Source organism: Diceros bicornis, chromosome X (genome assembly GCF_020826845.1).
Source record: "Diceros bicornis minor isolate mBicDic1 chromosome X, mDicBic1.mat.cur, whole genome shotgun sequence".
Lineage (NCBI taxonomy): Eukaryota > Metazoa > Chordata > Mammalia > Perissodactyla > Rhinocerotidae > Diceros > Diceros bicornis.
This window is the reverse complement of record NC_080781.1, coordinates 32271595-32287195: the sequence shown is the minus strand read 5'-3', so window position 1 is coordinate 32287195 and position 15601 is coordinate 32271595. Positions and strand designations below refer to the sequence as shown.

General features: G+C 40.5%; 1 protein-coding gene across 1 annotated transcript in view; it reads right to left on the bottom strand.

The window, feature by feature from the left end:
• Positions 1-8670, bottom strand: part of PRRG1 (proline rich and Gla domain 1) — a 136195-nt gene extending 127525 nt beyond the window's left edge. Inside the window, exon 1 of the mRNA XM_058535626.1 lies at positions 8565-8670. The gene's annotated coding sequence lies outside the window, so the exon portion shown is untranslated. The remainder of the gene's footprint in view (positions 1-8564) is intronic.
• Positions 8671-15601: the final 6931 nt, after the last annotated feature.

Sequence of the window (15601 nt, the reverse complement as noted above, 5' to 3'; positions counted from 1 at the left end):
TGATCACATCAATAGATGCAGAAAAAGGATTTGTCAAAATCCAACTCCAATCATGATTAAAAACTCACAGCAAGTTTGGAATAGAGGAGAACCTCCTCAACTTGAGAACATCTACAAAAAACCTACAGCTAACATCATACTTAATAGTGAGAAACTCAAAACTTTCCCACTAAGATCATGAACAACGCAATAATGTCCCCTTTCACTACTCCTTTTCAACATAATACTGAAAGTCCTAGCTAATGCAATAAGACAGGAAAAGGAAATAAAAGTTATACAGATTGGGAGGTAAGAAATCAAACTGTCTTTGTTCACAGATGACATTATCGTCAATGTAGAAAATTCAAAAGAATCAATAAAAAAATTCCTGGAATAAGCAATTACAGCAATGTTGCAGGCTACAAGATTAATATACAAAAGTTAATCACTCTCCCATATACTAGCAATAAATAAGTGGAATTTGAAATTAAAAATACATTACCATTTACCTTAGCACCCTCCAAAACACATTACTTACACATAAATCTAACAAAATATGTACAAAATCTATACAAGGAAAACTACAAAATTGTGATGAAAGATATCAAAAAAGAATTAAATAGAGAAATATTCATGTTCATGGATATAAAGACTTAATATTGTCAGGTTTCAGTTCTTCCCAAGTTCATTGATAGATTCAATGCAATCCCAATCAAAATAATAGCAAGTTATTTTGTGGATATCAACAAACTTATTCCAAAATTTATACGGAGAGGCAAAATCCCAGGATAGCCAACTTAATATTGAAGGAGGAGAACAAAGTTAGAAGACTGACAGTACTCTATTTACAGACTTATTATAAAGGTACAGTAATCAAGAGAGTGTGGTATTGGTGAAAGAATACAAATAGATTAATGGAATAGAATAGAGAGCCCAGAAATAGACCCACATAAATATAGTCAACTGATCATTGACAAGGAGCAAAGGCAATACAACGCAGCAAAGACAGTCTTTTTACCAAATGGTGCTGGAAACAACTGGACATCCACTTACAAAAAAAAAAAAATGAATCTAGACACAGACCTTACACCCTTAACAAAATTAAACTCAAAATGGATCACAGACTAAATGTAAAATGCAAAGCTATAAAACTCCCGGGAGAATACATAAGAAAACTAATTGACCTTGGATATGGCAATAACTTTCATATACAACACTAAAGGCATAATCTGTGGAATAAATGATAAGTTGGATTTCATTAAAATTTAAAACTTCTGCTCTGTGCAAGACAATGTCAAAAGAATGAGAAGCCAAGCCACAGACTGAGAGGAAATATTCACAAAATAGATATCTGATAAAGGAGTGTTATATAAAATATACAAAGAACTCTTAAAACTCAATAATAAGAAAATGAACAACCTGATTAAAAAATGGGTAAAAGACTTGAATAGATGCCTCATCGAAGAAGATATACAGATGGCAAGTAAGCATATGAAAAGATGTTCAGTACCATACCTCATTAGTGAATTTCAAATTAAAACAACAATGAAATACCACTACACACCTATTTGAACAGCCAAAATCCACAACACCGACAAAGCCAAATACTGCAAGAAGATGTGGAGCAACAGGCATCCTCATTCATCGTGGGTGGGGATGCAAAGATGTATAGCCACTTTGGAACACAGTCTGTCAGTTTCTTAAAAACCTCAACATATTCTTACCATACAATCCAGCAATTGTGCTCCTTGGTATTTTCCCAAAGGAGTTGAAAAATTATGTCCACACAAAAACCTGCATATAGATATTTATAGCAGCTTTATTCACAATTGCCAAAACCTGGAATCAACCAAGATGTCTTTCAGTAGGTTAATAGATAAATAAATTGCAGTATATCCAGACAATGGACTATTATTCAAGGGTGAAAAGAAATGAGCTATCAAGCTATGAAAAAACAGGGAGAAAAATTAAATGCATATTGCTAAGTGAAAGAAGCCAGTATGAAAAGCCCACATACTGTGTAATTCCAACAATATGACATTCTAGAAAAGGTAAAAACTATGGTAACAGTAAAAAGATCAGGGTTGCCAGGGATGAATAGGCAGAGCACAGAGGATTTTTAGGGCAGTGAAACTATTCTGTATGATACTATAATGGTAGATACATGTCATTAAACATTTGTCCAAACTCATGAAATGTATACCACCAACAGTGAACCCTAATGTATACTATGGACTTTAGGTAATGATGTGTCCATGTACGTTCATTGCTTATAACAAATGTACCACTGTGTTGCAAGATGTTGATAGTGGGCGAGGTTGTGTATGTCTGGGGACAGGGGTATACAGGAACTCTCTGTACTTTCTGCTCAATTTTGCTGCAAACCTAAAATGCTCTAAAAAATAGTTCATTAGTTTTTTTCCAAAAAGCAAAGGAGCGACCTCTTCTCTTACCTCGTAATGATTTGATCCATTCCCAGAGCTTCCTATCCACCCATACGTCTCTCCTGAATTCCACCTGGATATCAAATAGTCATCTTGAACTCAGCATGCCTAGTACTGAATTCTTGGTCTTCTTTCTCTCGAAGTTTCTTTTCCTGAAATCTTCCATGTTTCACTAAACGGCTACTCCATCTTTCCAGTTGCTCAGATCAAAATCCTTGGCATCATCCTTTGTCACATTCCCCTTCCAATAAGTGAGCAGGAAATCTGATCTCTTATCATACCTCCAGCATTACACTACCTTGGTCCAAGCCACCACAATCTCTTTTAATTGGTCTCTTTTCTGTTCTTGCTCCCCTTGCAATCTAGTCTCCACAAAGCACTCAGATTGATCCTTACAAAACAGAAATCAGATCCGATCACTTTTCTCTCTAAAGTCTCCATGCCTTTCCTTCTCGCTCAACATCCTTATAATGTCCTCCCATAATGAACTGAATAGCCCTACATGATCTTCTTACCCTCCAACATACCTTCTTACTTATCTGACCCTTTTTATTATTCATCCCCCCTCATTCATGCTACTCACAAGGACTGTTTTGTGATTCCTAGCAAAAAGGTCTCAAAAGGGTCCCACCTCAGGACCTTTGCACTTGCTGTTCTCTATGCCTAGAAAGCTCTTCCTCCAAATAAATGGTTCTCATCTCTCACAAGTCTTTGCTAACAGCAAAGTCTTTCCTGATCATCACCCTCCAACACATCCTATTCACCTATACCTATAGATGTTCCACTATTCACCTTCCCTGCTTTGTATTTCTCCAAAGAATGCAACACCATGTAACTTAATATACATTTCTCTCTCTACATATATATAGAGAGAGATCTTATATTTTACATATTTAATTATCTGCCTCCCTCGAATAGGATATAAGCTCCTTAAAGACAAAAATTCTAATAAAATACAACTTTTATTCACTGTTTATCCTCAGTGCTTAGAACAATGTCTGGCGATTGAGAGGCACACAAATATTTGTTGAATGATAATCATATAAAAACTTATGTCAAGGCCAGCCCCGTGGCATAGCGGTTAAGTGTGCACGCTCCGCTGCTGGCGGCCCGGGTTCGGATCCCGGGCGCGCACCAATGCACCGTTTGTCAGTCCATGCTGTGGCAGTGTCCCATATAAAGTGGAGGAAGATAGGCACAGATGTTAGCCCAGGGCCAGTCTGCCTCAGCAAAAAGAGGAGGATTGGCATGGATGTTAGCTCAGGGCTGATCTTCCTCACCAAAAAAAAAAAAAAAAAGACGTCAATCTTATGGCAAGGGCTGGGGCAACAGCATTACAGTACAGCATGTCTAGACTTAATTGCAAAAAAATTCTTCTAAATGAGAAGTTGTGAAAAAACACAACTGTGTAACCATTAGAGGTAGCTGTAATTGCTAGTTTATTTATCAGCACTTTTAAACTTGAAAAATCCATAGGGTTCCTTGACTATTAAAAGTTCCATGGAAGAATAGTAGTGTGCAAACAAACCTCCCTTAAAGAGTGTTCCTTCAGCTTCTCTCCTCTCTACCTTTACTTTTTTATTATCTTTTTATTTATTTTTGTTTTTGTGAGGAAGATCAGCCCTGAGCTAACATCCATGCCAATCCTCCTCTTTTTGCTGATGAAGACCAGCCCTGAGCTAACATCTATTGCCAATCCTCCTCCTCTTTCTTTTTCCCCAAAGCCCCAGTAGATAGTTGTATGTCATAGTTGCACACCCTTCTTAGATGCTGTATGTGGGACGCCGCCTCAGCATGGCTGGACAAGCGGCGCCTCAGTGCACACCCAGGATCCGAACCCGGGCCGCCAGGAGCAGAGCACATGCACTTAACCGCTAAGCCATGGGGCCAGCCCCTCTCTATCTTTATTTTTCTTCACTCATTCTTTTCTCCCCTCTTCTCTTGGCATCCCTGATTCCATGCTCTCCTGTTCTCCAGCTCCAGTACTCTATTTCATCAATTATATTCCCTTAGCATTACACCTTCAATCACTTCCCTGCTCCAGCAGGCTTTTTACCTCTATTTACTCACTCTTTTTCTTGATCCCTTAAAATTCTCAAACTCCAGGTTTTTTTCTTCCCTTCTCCCTTCAGTAACAATTTACCAAAAAATTAATTTATTTTCACTGTTTCCACTTCCTGACCATCATTGTTCAAAAAAGTGGTTCTTAACCAGGGTGCACATCAACATCTGGAATTTTTTCATGCCCAGGTTCCGCGCTCTGAAATTCTGATCTGATGGGTTTACACTGGGGCAGGGACGAGTACTAAACATAAGTATGTTGGTGAAAACAGCTCCCTAAAAGAGTCTAATACACACCCCAGATAAAGAACCACTTCCTCAAATACCTGCCATATGTTTTTCTGGTCACAATAATGGTAATATTCCACCAACTGAGGAGTACAATTAAATCAACCCTCTGCACCTGACACACCAAAACCAAAAAGGCTCCTGGTCACCAAAAACAGCTGTGTTCTCTTAGTTCTATCCTTTCCAAACTTCACATGGTATCTGATACTACCACCTTCAAGCACTCTCCTCTCTTAACTTTGATGACTTTTTGGTCTTTTGATCTCCTCCCTGCCAACTTGTCTGGATGCCATCTAGACCAGTGCCATTCAGTGCTATCCAAGGGCCAGCAGCATCACTATCACTTGGAAACTTGTTAGAAATAAAAATTCTCAAGTCCCATCCCAGACATCAGAAACTCGGGGGATGAGGCCCAGAAATATGCACACTCTTGCGATTTATTGTGCACGCTGATGTTTGAGAACCACTGTGCTAAGCCATCTGTTTCAGATATATGAGAGGAATCTACAAATACAGGACTGAAGCTCGAACAGAGTAGAGGATGTCAATACATCCACATTTTGAAGTTAATGGCTACCAAAATTATATTTCTGATAAGAAACAGCAATTACAAATAACAATAGCTTCCACTTTTAGGACAATTAGTATGTGCTAGATATTATGATAAGCTGTTAATACGCCCAATCTCCCTTATCAGGTTAGTATGATAATTATCATTTTTACAGATGAAGAAACTGGCCCTTAGAGAACGAAGTTGAACATCTTGCCTCCAAATTGACCCTTGACCCACGCCCCTGACCACCGTATTACTGTCTCCTGTAAAGAGTGAGAAAGAGTCTTGTACAGAACGCTAAGAAGACTCCTCAGCTGAGGTTGACCAAAGAATTAGAGGAAAATATGGGGAGGAAGTCTAGGTGAGGAAAGTTTTAAGAAGGAAGCCTTAATCACAGTGATTTGGAATACTTTTTTCAGTCAGTCAGTCTAAAGACCACAGAGGATGTAGAACTTTTTTTAAAAAGAAGTTTTATGGACTCTACTCATCCCAAGTGTTACTCATAAAAACCAGGCACTAACGTGAAGTGTTTTGGAGGGAACAATGGTTAATGTTATTAAAAAAAGTGACATGGAGAAAAAGTGCTTTCACATTTAGGTGAAGAGGGGACAAATTAAGTGAGGGGAGAAAAACAGAAGTTACTGATAGCTAGGATAGGATCTCTACTTTGCAGGCACAGAAACCTGGACTACCCAAGTAGCCAATCCTGACTCATTTTTTCAAACTAAAGTATCAATTCTATTCACTTAAAAATTGAGTGAGCATTTGCTCATGATATTCTCTCCAATGGGTAAATCCATTCAGGAGATGAAAGCTAGGTGTGGGAGTGATGAGCTTCAGTGGTAAGGAGCAAGAGGAAGGTAATTCCTGTTTAAAGCCAGAGGTGACTGGAAGGCCAATGATGCTGCTGGAGTTAAGAGAGATGTCCAAGACAGGCTGGCAGAAATACTCAGGCCAAGCCTATCGAGGGCACTACAACGTGAAGAGACTCAAATGCTGAAACCACCTTAAGATTTAGGAGTATAATACAACTGATTAGTCTCTCTAATTGGTCTAATGGGTTACAGTTTCTTTAGTTATATTAGCCTTCAGAGAATACCACGTGGCCAGCTTGATTCACTTGTCAATTCCTAAATTCCCACAGCACCCTATGTGTGTCTTTCTACAAATGATTAATCTTGTGTTTCATGTTGACTTATCACTAACTTCAGTATCAGAAGCTGACCTTTTTAAAATCTGGCCTTTTTCTGACGCCCATTTTGCCTCTACCTGCAAAACTTTTGCACCTCTTTTAGAAGGATAAACCACAGACCAATACATGGCAACATATTTCCATACTTATTTCTTACCCACATTCAAAATGTTCTTCAAATAGTAAATAATTTCAGCATTCTGAATTTCTTCTATTATCTCATGTACTTTATGCAATATGAATTATCATCTTTTGAACAGCATTTATTAATATCTAACTATAAGTGCATTTATGAGGCACTCAGTACCTACCCAGCAGCCCTAGGTATTGGGGTAACATAGAAGACCAAGGTTCTAGTAGCAAGAGAGAAATAAGGCCAGTGGTATCAGAAAAGGGAGAGATTAATTCATTCTGGGGGAGTTGGCAAATTTTGGCAAAGACGTGAATTGGGCTGAGTCCAAAAGGATGAAAAGGAGTTCATCAGGCATTGGAAAAGGGAAAAGGCACCCCTAACACCTCCCTCCCCAAATTTGGTAATGTTAGTGGCATTTAACTTAAAATAACAAGAAAAGAAAGAGTAAAATGACAATAACACAAAAAGAAATTCTATTCACTTCATGCGGGGGTGGGGGGGATATGGATGGAGTTGTGTCTTTAAACACACTTCAGACCTGAAAGTAAATGTTTATAAAACAGGATTCACAATCAAGGGAAAGGGGTGGAGAAGGAAGAAGTTCAGTTTGTTTTGTTGTTTTAAGTTAAACAAATGAGTAAAAATATCAACATCTATGCTTGGGAACACATATACTACCTTTCATAAAGATCCTAAGTTTGAAAATGAAAGCCTTGGAACCTTACCCAATATTACAATATTTGTCTTAGTGTTTTATCATTTTTAAGGGTTCTATAGTGAGTCTGCCCAAGAACTTGGCAACACCTCCACACACATATATCCAATAATCCACTCTTGATTGAAACAATCAACAGCACCCTAATCAACTTTTCACTTACCTGACTTGGGCACCTTCACATCCTTCAAAGTCTGACTTTATTTATACTATGACTATCACAGGGCATTAATTTAGCTCTAAGTTTTGACACTCCACCTCTTCACCCTTTCGTTCAATTATTGCCTCTTAAATTCCATTAGTTTCGCTTTTCTCCTGAAGGGACACTTAGAAAATACATCAACAGCACAATTACAAAACCAAGTGGCTGCAGCCAAGAGCCTGAACACACACACTAATTTCCAATCATATTCCTCTCGAGGCTGTTCCTACCACTGACCAAAATCAGCGGGCCAGGAAGAAAGAAAAAGCTGAGACAGGAGGTTGTTCCCTTCCTTCCACTACCCCCACGCCTGCCCCGCCTCGCTCCCCCGCCCCCCAGGACCGCACCGCGACCTCGTACACCACCCCTCCACTGACCCGCCCCGCTGTCACCCGCCACTGCCTAGAAAACAGTCAAAGCCTTTGTTAAAATGTCCATGAGCACAATGTACCAGAAGACGGACACATTCCCGGGGCGGGGTGAAGGAAAGTCACACGAACGCCACGCCCTCCATGGCACTAGCCTGGGGCGACAGCCCACTTCCCCAAAATCCTCTCCCCCGCGACAAGTCAAGTTCCTGGCAACTCTGCACTCTGAGACCGCAGCGCGGGGGAAGGGATGGGCCCGAGGACGCCGCTCAGGGGCACCAAGCGGCGGGTACTGAACTTGAAGCTGGGACACCCTCCAGCGCCCTTGGCGAGCCTCCTGGTCCTGCCAAGCCTGAGTACGGACTTCCAGCCCCTGGAGCCCTTTCCTTCAATTTTTCTCCTCACACACACCCGCCACACTCTCGCCACCGCGCACTCCGCTCCCCACGCGGCCGGGTCGGACACCCTCAGGCAGCGCGGCCAACCCTGCTGCCGCACGTCTGGCCGATTTCTCCTCCCAGAACCGAAGGTTCCCGGGGCAGGCAGCCGCGCACACCCGGATCCTTCCCGGAACGCGCAGCCCCAACCACGTTCCCCAGGTACGAGCCCCGCGCGGCCACCTCACTCACCGCGCGATACGCGCCGCTACTCCGCGCTCTGCCACCCGCCAGCCGCGCCTGCGCGCCCCCACTGCCGCCGAGCCTAGTTTGAGCTTGGAGCCAGGAGCGGATGGGAAGGGCGTTGGGAAGCGATGGGAAGCGGCGGGGGCGGGGCCCGGGCGGGGTGAGGAGAGGAGGGGTGGGGCCAGGCGGGGTGGGAAGCGGTGGGGCGGGGCTTCCGTCGTCTCGGTCCGGAAGACCAAGCGCTCAGGGCACCCGGCTGGAGCTTCCCACTCCAGTCTGTGTGTAACCCTGGCAGAGAAGTCGTCGAGGCCCCTCGGTGCACTCCCACAGTCACCGTCTAGAAAGTACGGCTAGACGCGGTGCCAAGCTAGCCAGCCCCCTGAGCCACCACGCCTCTCCCTGGAGCCGCCCTGGATACTCGCAGCCTTTCACCCTTTTGCATGCCTATCTCCCCACACATTATTCTTCCCTTGTTCCCACCCCCCGCCCCCGCCGGAATTTCTCCTCATCACGCGCAGTCCTCAGTCCTTCAGAGGTGAGGGGCAGGGAAATTTCTCACCCACAGACCGCCTGTGCAGGGCACCGTAGTTAACATGTCTCTTTGCTGTGTGCAAGCCCAGAACCTGGTTGGTGACTGACCATTGCCCCCGTTACGGCTCAGACTTTTCCCTGAGAACAAACTCTCTTGCTGCTGTTTCTGGACTTTTGGTGACAACAATCTGCTTTTTCTTAAAAAGAGTCTTGAACAAACTTAACCGGAGTATCTTGGAAAAAAGAACACAGGTTGTCAAATAAGATCCGTCTTTGACCGGCTTTTTAGGCAGCCGCCTTAGAATTGGAGCTTTCTAAAAGCCCCTCTGAGAAACAGAATCTTCGGCCTGTGTTGTTGTGTGGACTTTGCCCTAATGGTTTCAGAGTTTTTGGCATTTAGCATTTTAAGAAGCCTAACTTGATTATTATTCCATGCTGCATGCGTGCTTAGTTTTAAGTTCTATGCTTTTCTGTTTACAATCTGGTCAGCTGTGGCATCTCACGTGTCTTCAGATCAGCTATTAAAATAAACACACCTGAGTGAATCCAAAGTGTGTTGGTCTGTGGGCCTGAAGTTATTTATTCCAAATTTTCCTTTCTTTTTTACTTTAGTTATGATGGAATTGAGAAACATTTGGTTTATTAAGAATAAAAGAATTGCCACAGGGCCACACCAATAGTCTTTTCCAGCGAGTATTTAGACTGTGAAGCAAGCATTTTTTGGGAGAGTCTGGTAATTGCCCTTAGAGATCTGAATATTCTGAAATTTTTTCCGTTAACCCTTGTGGGTCTTCCATTTGTGTATTTTACAAACCAGACCTTCTTGAACTCGTTTTTATTTTGCATTTGTCAAATAAGCATAGGGGCACTGTAGTGAGGATATATTGCAAGAGAGTATGCATATTGGTAAATGTAGACACAGACTTTGTAGGATGACTAAATCTGTAAGTGCCTGGAAGTAGAACCTAGTCCTATTCATTTCACTAGTAAAATGTTTCACAAACAAAGATGGTAAAAAAAAAAAAAAAAAAAAAACCCACTAGGTTAATAAAGATAATTTTTGCTTCCTTAATAGATATATATGTTTGTTTGTTAACTTTCATTTGATTACTGGGTTTATTTTCTTATTTTATGTCTGAATTTGTCAGGATATTTTGATTGAAGTGACCAAAACTAAAATGAAGTAGTTTAGGCAAAAAAAAAAGAAATTATTGTGTAACCCAAGTTGTGAAAGGGTAAGTCTATGATTGGCCTTAGGAATAAATGGAACCAGTAACTGGAATGCTTCAAATTCCAGGTTAGGCTCTCAACCCTGCCTCTCTCAGCCAGGGTCATTCTTTCAGAACCTCCAAAAGTCATGTTCTGTAAGCTTGGAACCATGGCCTCTGACAAATTGTGGGCTCACACCTACCAAGCTGTTACCAGACAGAATGTGCCTCTCATCCTTCACTTCCATTTTTTAGAAGATCGGATAAAGAGCATGACTGGGTGAGATTGAGTAACATAACCATTCTTGGAGAGAGAGTGCATGTGTGACATAAGAATGGTATCACCAATAGAACCACATAGTTGGAGAAAAAAATGAAGAGATTTCTAAATGAAAACAAAGGATAGGATGATTTCACTTGTATGTGGAATCTAACAAACAAACAAACAGAAACAGACTCATAGATACAGGAAACAAACTGATGGTAGCCAGAGGGCAAGGGGGTGGGGGAGGTGGGTGAAATAGGCAAAGATTAAGAGGTACAGACTTCCAGTTATAAAATAAGTCACGGGGATGTAATGTACAGTATAGAGAATATAGTCAATAATATTGTAATAACTTTGTATGGTGACAGATAGTAACTAGACTTATCATGACGATCATTTTGTAATTTATATAAATATCACATCACAATGATGTACACCTGAAACTAATAGGCTATTGTATGTCAATTATATTTCAATAAAAAAACAAAGGGTAGGAGAAGATGCTATTTTCAGAAGAAGAGAGTAGTGCTGGACAAACAAAAAATATTCACCATGGAACAACTGTATTTAAGGAATAAAGCCTTGGAAATATCTTTGATCTCTCTCTCCCTTATTAATGAAGCCTTTTCCATTGATAATGCTGTAACAACTGGGTATCTATATGCAAAGAAATGAAACTCGATTCCCACCTCACACCATAAACAAAAATTAATTTGAGATGGAACATAGACCTCAATGTGAAAGGCCCCATGGCCTAGTGTCCTAGTGGTTAAGTTTGGCGTGCTGCACTTCAGCAGCTCGTGTTCGGTTCCCCGGGCGCCGACCTACACCACTTGGCAGCTGTGCTCTGGTGGTGACCCACATACAAAAGAGAGGAAGATTGGCACAGATGTTAGCCAGGGGGAATCTTCCTCAGCAAAAAAAAAGTATAAATCTTTTATGTGAAAACAGAATATCTTTGTGACTTGAGAGTAGGCAAAGGTTTCTAAGACAGAACAAAGAAAGCAATAACCACAAATGAAAATAATGATAAATTAGACTTCATAAAAATTGAAAACTTTTGCTCATCAAAAGATATCATTTAGAAAATTAATAATCTTCAGGCTAGGAGAAAAATTTGTAAAACATAGATCTCACAAAATACTGGTATCGATATACATACAGAATTCCTGAAAGTCAATAATAAAAACAAAAAAGTTGAGTAGAATCCTTAATAAAGGAAGAGATATGAATATCCAATGAGCACATGACAATGTGTCCAACATCATTAGTCATCAGGGAAATGCAAAATAAAACCACAATTAGCTAACAAAACACACCCACTAGTTTGGCCAAAATTGAAAAGACTAACACCACCAAATGTTAGTGAAGATATGGAGCCATTGGAACATTCAAACATTGTTGGTGGGAGTGAAACACCACCCGACTACTCTGGAGAAAGATCTGACAATTTCTTCTAAAACTAGACATATGCCTACTCTATAAACCAACAATTTCTCTCATCAATATTTACTCAAGAGAAAGGAAAACAAGTATATACAAAAAGACTCGTACAAGAAGGTTCATAGCAGCTTGAAATTGGAAACACAGGTGTCCATCAGTAAGACAATGGATAAACAAACTGAGGTATCTTCACACAATGAGAAATTACTTAACAATAAAAAGGAATGAACTACTGAAACAAGTAACAATGTGGATGAATCTGAAAAAAAAATATGCTTCACATGAAAGAGTATATATGATTCCATTTACATGAATTTCTAGAGCAGGCAAAACTCGTCTACGGTGGGAAAAAAGAGAATGGTATTTTGCTGTGGACTCTTGGGAGATTGGGAAGTGGTAAGAGGGCATGAGATAACTTTATGAGGTGATATTCTGTATTCTGGTTTCATAGATTTGGGCATTTGTGGAAACTCATTGAATGGTACACTCAAAGCATTTGCATTATATTGTATAGAAATTTTACCTCAAAAGATAAAATACAACCAAATATTAAACTCTAATTAATTCTAATGTATTTTAGGGGAAATATACTGATGTATACAATTTACTTTCAAGTGCATTAAAAATAATTTGGACTTTTGGACTGATGCAAGGATAGACAAATGGATAGATGGATAGATAAGTGTGATAAAGCAAGTGAAGTTAAATGTTATTTGTAGAATCTAGGTGGTGAGTGTTCACTGGACAATTCTTCCCACTGTTCTGTATGTTTGAAAATTTTTATAGTAAAATATTTGAAAAATACTCAGTAAAATATGGCATGCTTAGAAGACGTTAAATAAATGAACTTTTTTTTTTTTTTGGTATCCATATTTACTGAGTTGCATCAGAATACAGGGAATTTCTTCTTTTAGCTGCAGAACACCCAAGTTAGCTGGTGGGAGTGCAAACTGGTGCAGCCACTATGGAAAACAGTATGGAGATTCCTCAAAAAATTAAGAATAGAACTACCATACAATCCAGCTATTCCACTGCTGGGTATTTATCCAAAGAACATGAAAACACAAATGTGTAAAGATACATGCACCCCTATGTGCACTGCAGCGTCATTCACAATAGCCAAGACTTGGAAGCAACCTAGGTGCCCATCAAGAGACGAATGGATAAAGAAGATGTGGTATATATACACAATGGAACACTACTCAGCCATAAGAAACGATGAAATCCAGCCATTTGTGACAACTTGGATGGACACTGAGGGTACTATACTAAGCAAAATAAGTCAGAGGGAGAAAGTCAAATACCATATGATCTCACTCATAAGTAGAAGATAAAAACAACAACAAATAATCACATAGAGACAGAGATTGGATTAGTGGTTACCAGAGGGAAACGGGGCGGGGTGGGGGGGAGTGAAAGGGATGGTTAGGCACATGTGTGTGGTGATGGATTGTAATTAGTCTTTGAGTGGTGAACATAATGTGATCTATACAGAAATCGAAATAGAAGGATGTACACCTGAAATTTATATAATGTTATAAACCAATGTTACCACAATAAAAAAAAGAATACCAAAGTTAGTTACATAGTAACTATGACTGTCCCTTATGTGGAGACTAATTTATTTAAATCTTTAGATTACCCAGGAAACCAATATTCATATTTCTTAAAATATCTTCAAGTGAATTTGAGATTCCAGTATACGTCTACAGAATTCAACCTGTCTGCCCATATATCTCTCTAAAAATATATGTGAGAGGGGCCAGCCCGGTGCCACAAGTGGTTAAGTGCACGTGCTCTGCTGTGGCGGCCCAGGGTTCGCCGGTTCGGATCCCGGAGGCACACTGACGCACTGCTTGTCGAGCCAAGATGTGGTGGCGTCCCATATAAAGTAGAAGAAGATGGGCATGGATGTTAGCCCAGGGCCAGTCTTCCTCAGCAAATAGAGGAGGATTGGCAGATGTTAGCTCAGGGCCGATCTTCCTCACAAAAAAAAAAATGTGAGAGAATATCCTCTGGTTTACTGTCATGATGAATAGAGTATGGCTTTACATTTCTAATGTCCATGGCTTGTTTTGATTACAACTTTCATTATATCACAGAGTAATTCAAAAATATAGTCTGATCCTCCTGAATTCAGTAAAAGTAAGAATATGTAAAAAACATATTTCATTTTCAATGAATGTTTTATATATCTCACTGTGAAAGGTATATTTTAAATAATCCTTTGTCACATTCAAGAAATGTAAGGTGATTCTTCATTCATTACAACTGGGCAGTACAGAACTTCTTGGAATATACTTGAATATACTTGGAATAGGGACACAATGCCAATCCTCAAAGAACCTGAAAACTAATAGAGAATGCTCTTTTTGTATCTCACGTGTGCTTGCAATAACACAAATATGACTTCAAAATTATGAATTTTAATTCAATGCAAAATATGAGTGAAATTTTATCGTTAGGTATCAGCATTTTAAAATGCCAATTTTGGGCCAGCCCCGTGGCTTAGCGGTTAAGTGCACAGCGCTCTGCTGCTGGCGGCCCGGGTTCGGATCCCGGGCGTGCACCGACACGCCGCTTCTCCGGCCATGCTGAGGCCACGTCCCACATACAGCAACTAGAAGGATGTGCAACTATGACATACAACTATCTACTGGGGCTTTGGGGGAAAAAAATAAATAAATAAAATTATTAAAATGCCAATTTTATTGTTATAGTTTGGAACACAAGAATGAGTATTTACTTAATTGCCTCTAAAAATAAAATAAATCAACTTTTAAATATATATATTTTTAAATCCTTTACTATAATTTGTAATGTTAGTTAAAATTAACAACTCAAGAGTTTGGTAAAATATACTCAAGAAAAGATACAAAAGCTTTAAATTATAAAATTTTCAATTATGTAAGGCAGGAAATACTCTTATTCTAAAGAAATCTATTGAGGGTGTGTATATTATGGGAGCTCTCTTTGGCAGCCATTCAGGTCACCACTCAGACCTCCCTTCAAGAATGAAAATTGCAGGGCTGGCCCTGTGGCATAGCGGTTAAGTGCGCACACTCCGCTGCTGGTGGCCTGGTTTCGGATCCTGGGCGCGCACCCGGCACACTGCTTGTCAGGCCATGCTGTGGCGGCGTCCCAGATAAAGTGGAGGAAGATTGGCACAGATGTTAGCTCAGGGCCAGTCTTCCTCAGCAAAAAGAGGAGGATTGGCATGGATGTTAGCTCAGGGCTGATCTTCCTCACAAAAAAAAAAAAAATGAATGAAAATTGCTGTTGAGCTACAAGGAGTACTGGGAGCCTCCAACTATATCACCTTCAGGATGCACCTCAACTTTTTTTGCGGGGGAAGGCTATGCATGCTTCCCAGGCAACCCCCACCAAGTGATTTAGCATGGTAGGGCACTGGCGCCTGGCCATTCCTGCTCAATGCAGGACTCCTCTAAGGAGCAATCTTTGCTCTGGGGCTCCCTCTTGGGTTGGCTGAGACTATCAGATCTGCATTTTGGTCTGAGGTTTTTTCTGACCTGCTTCCTCCCCACTTCCCTTTCAAAAGTGTCAAATCGGCATCTCAGGCTCAAGGTTTTCTCTGC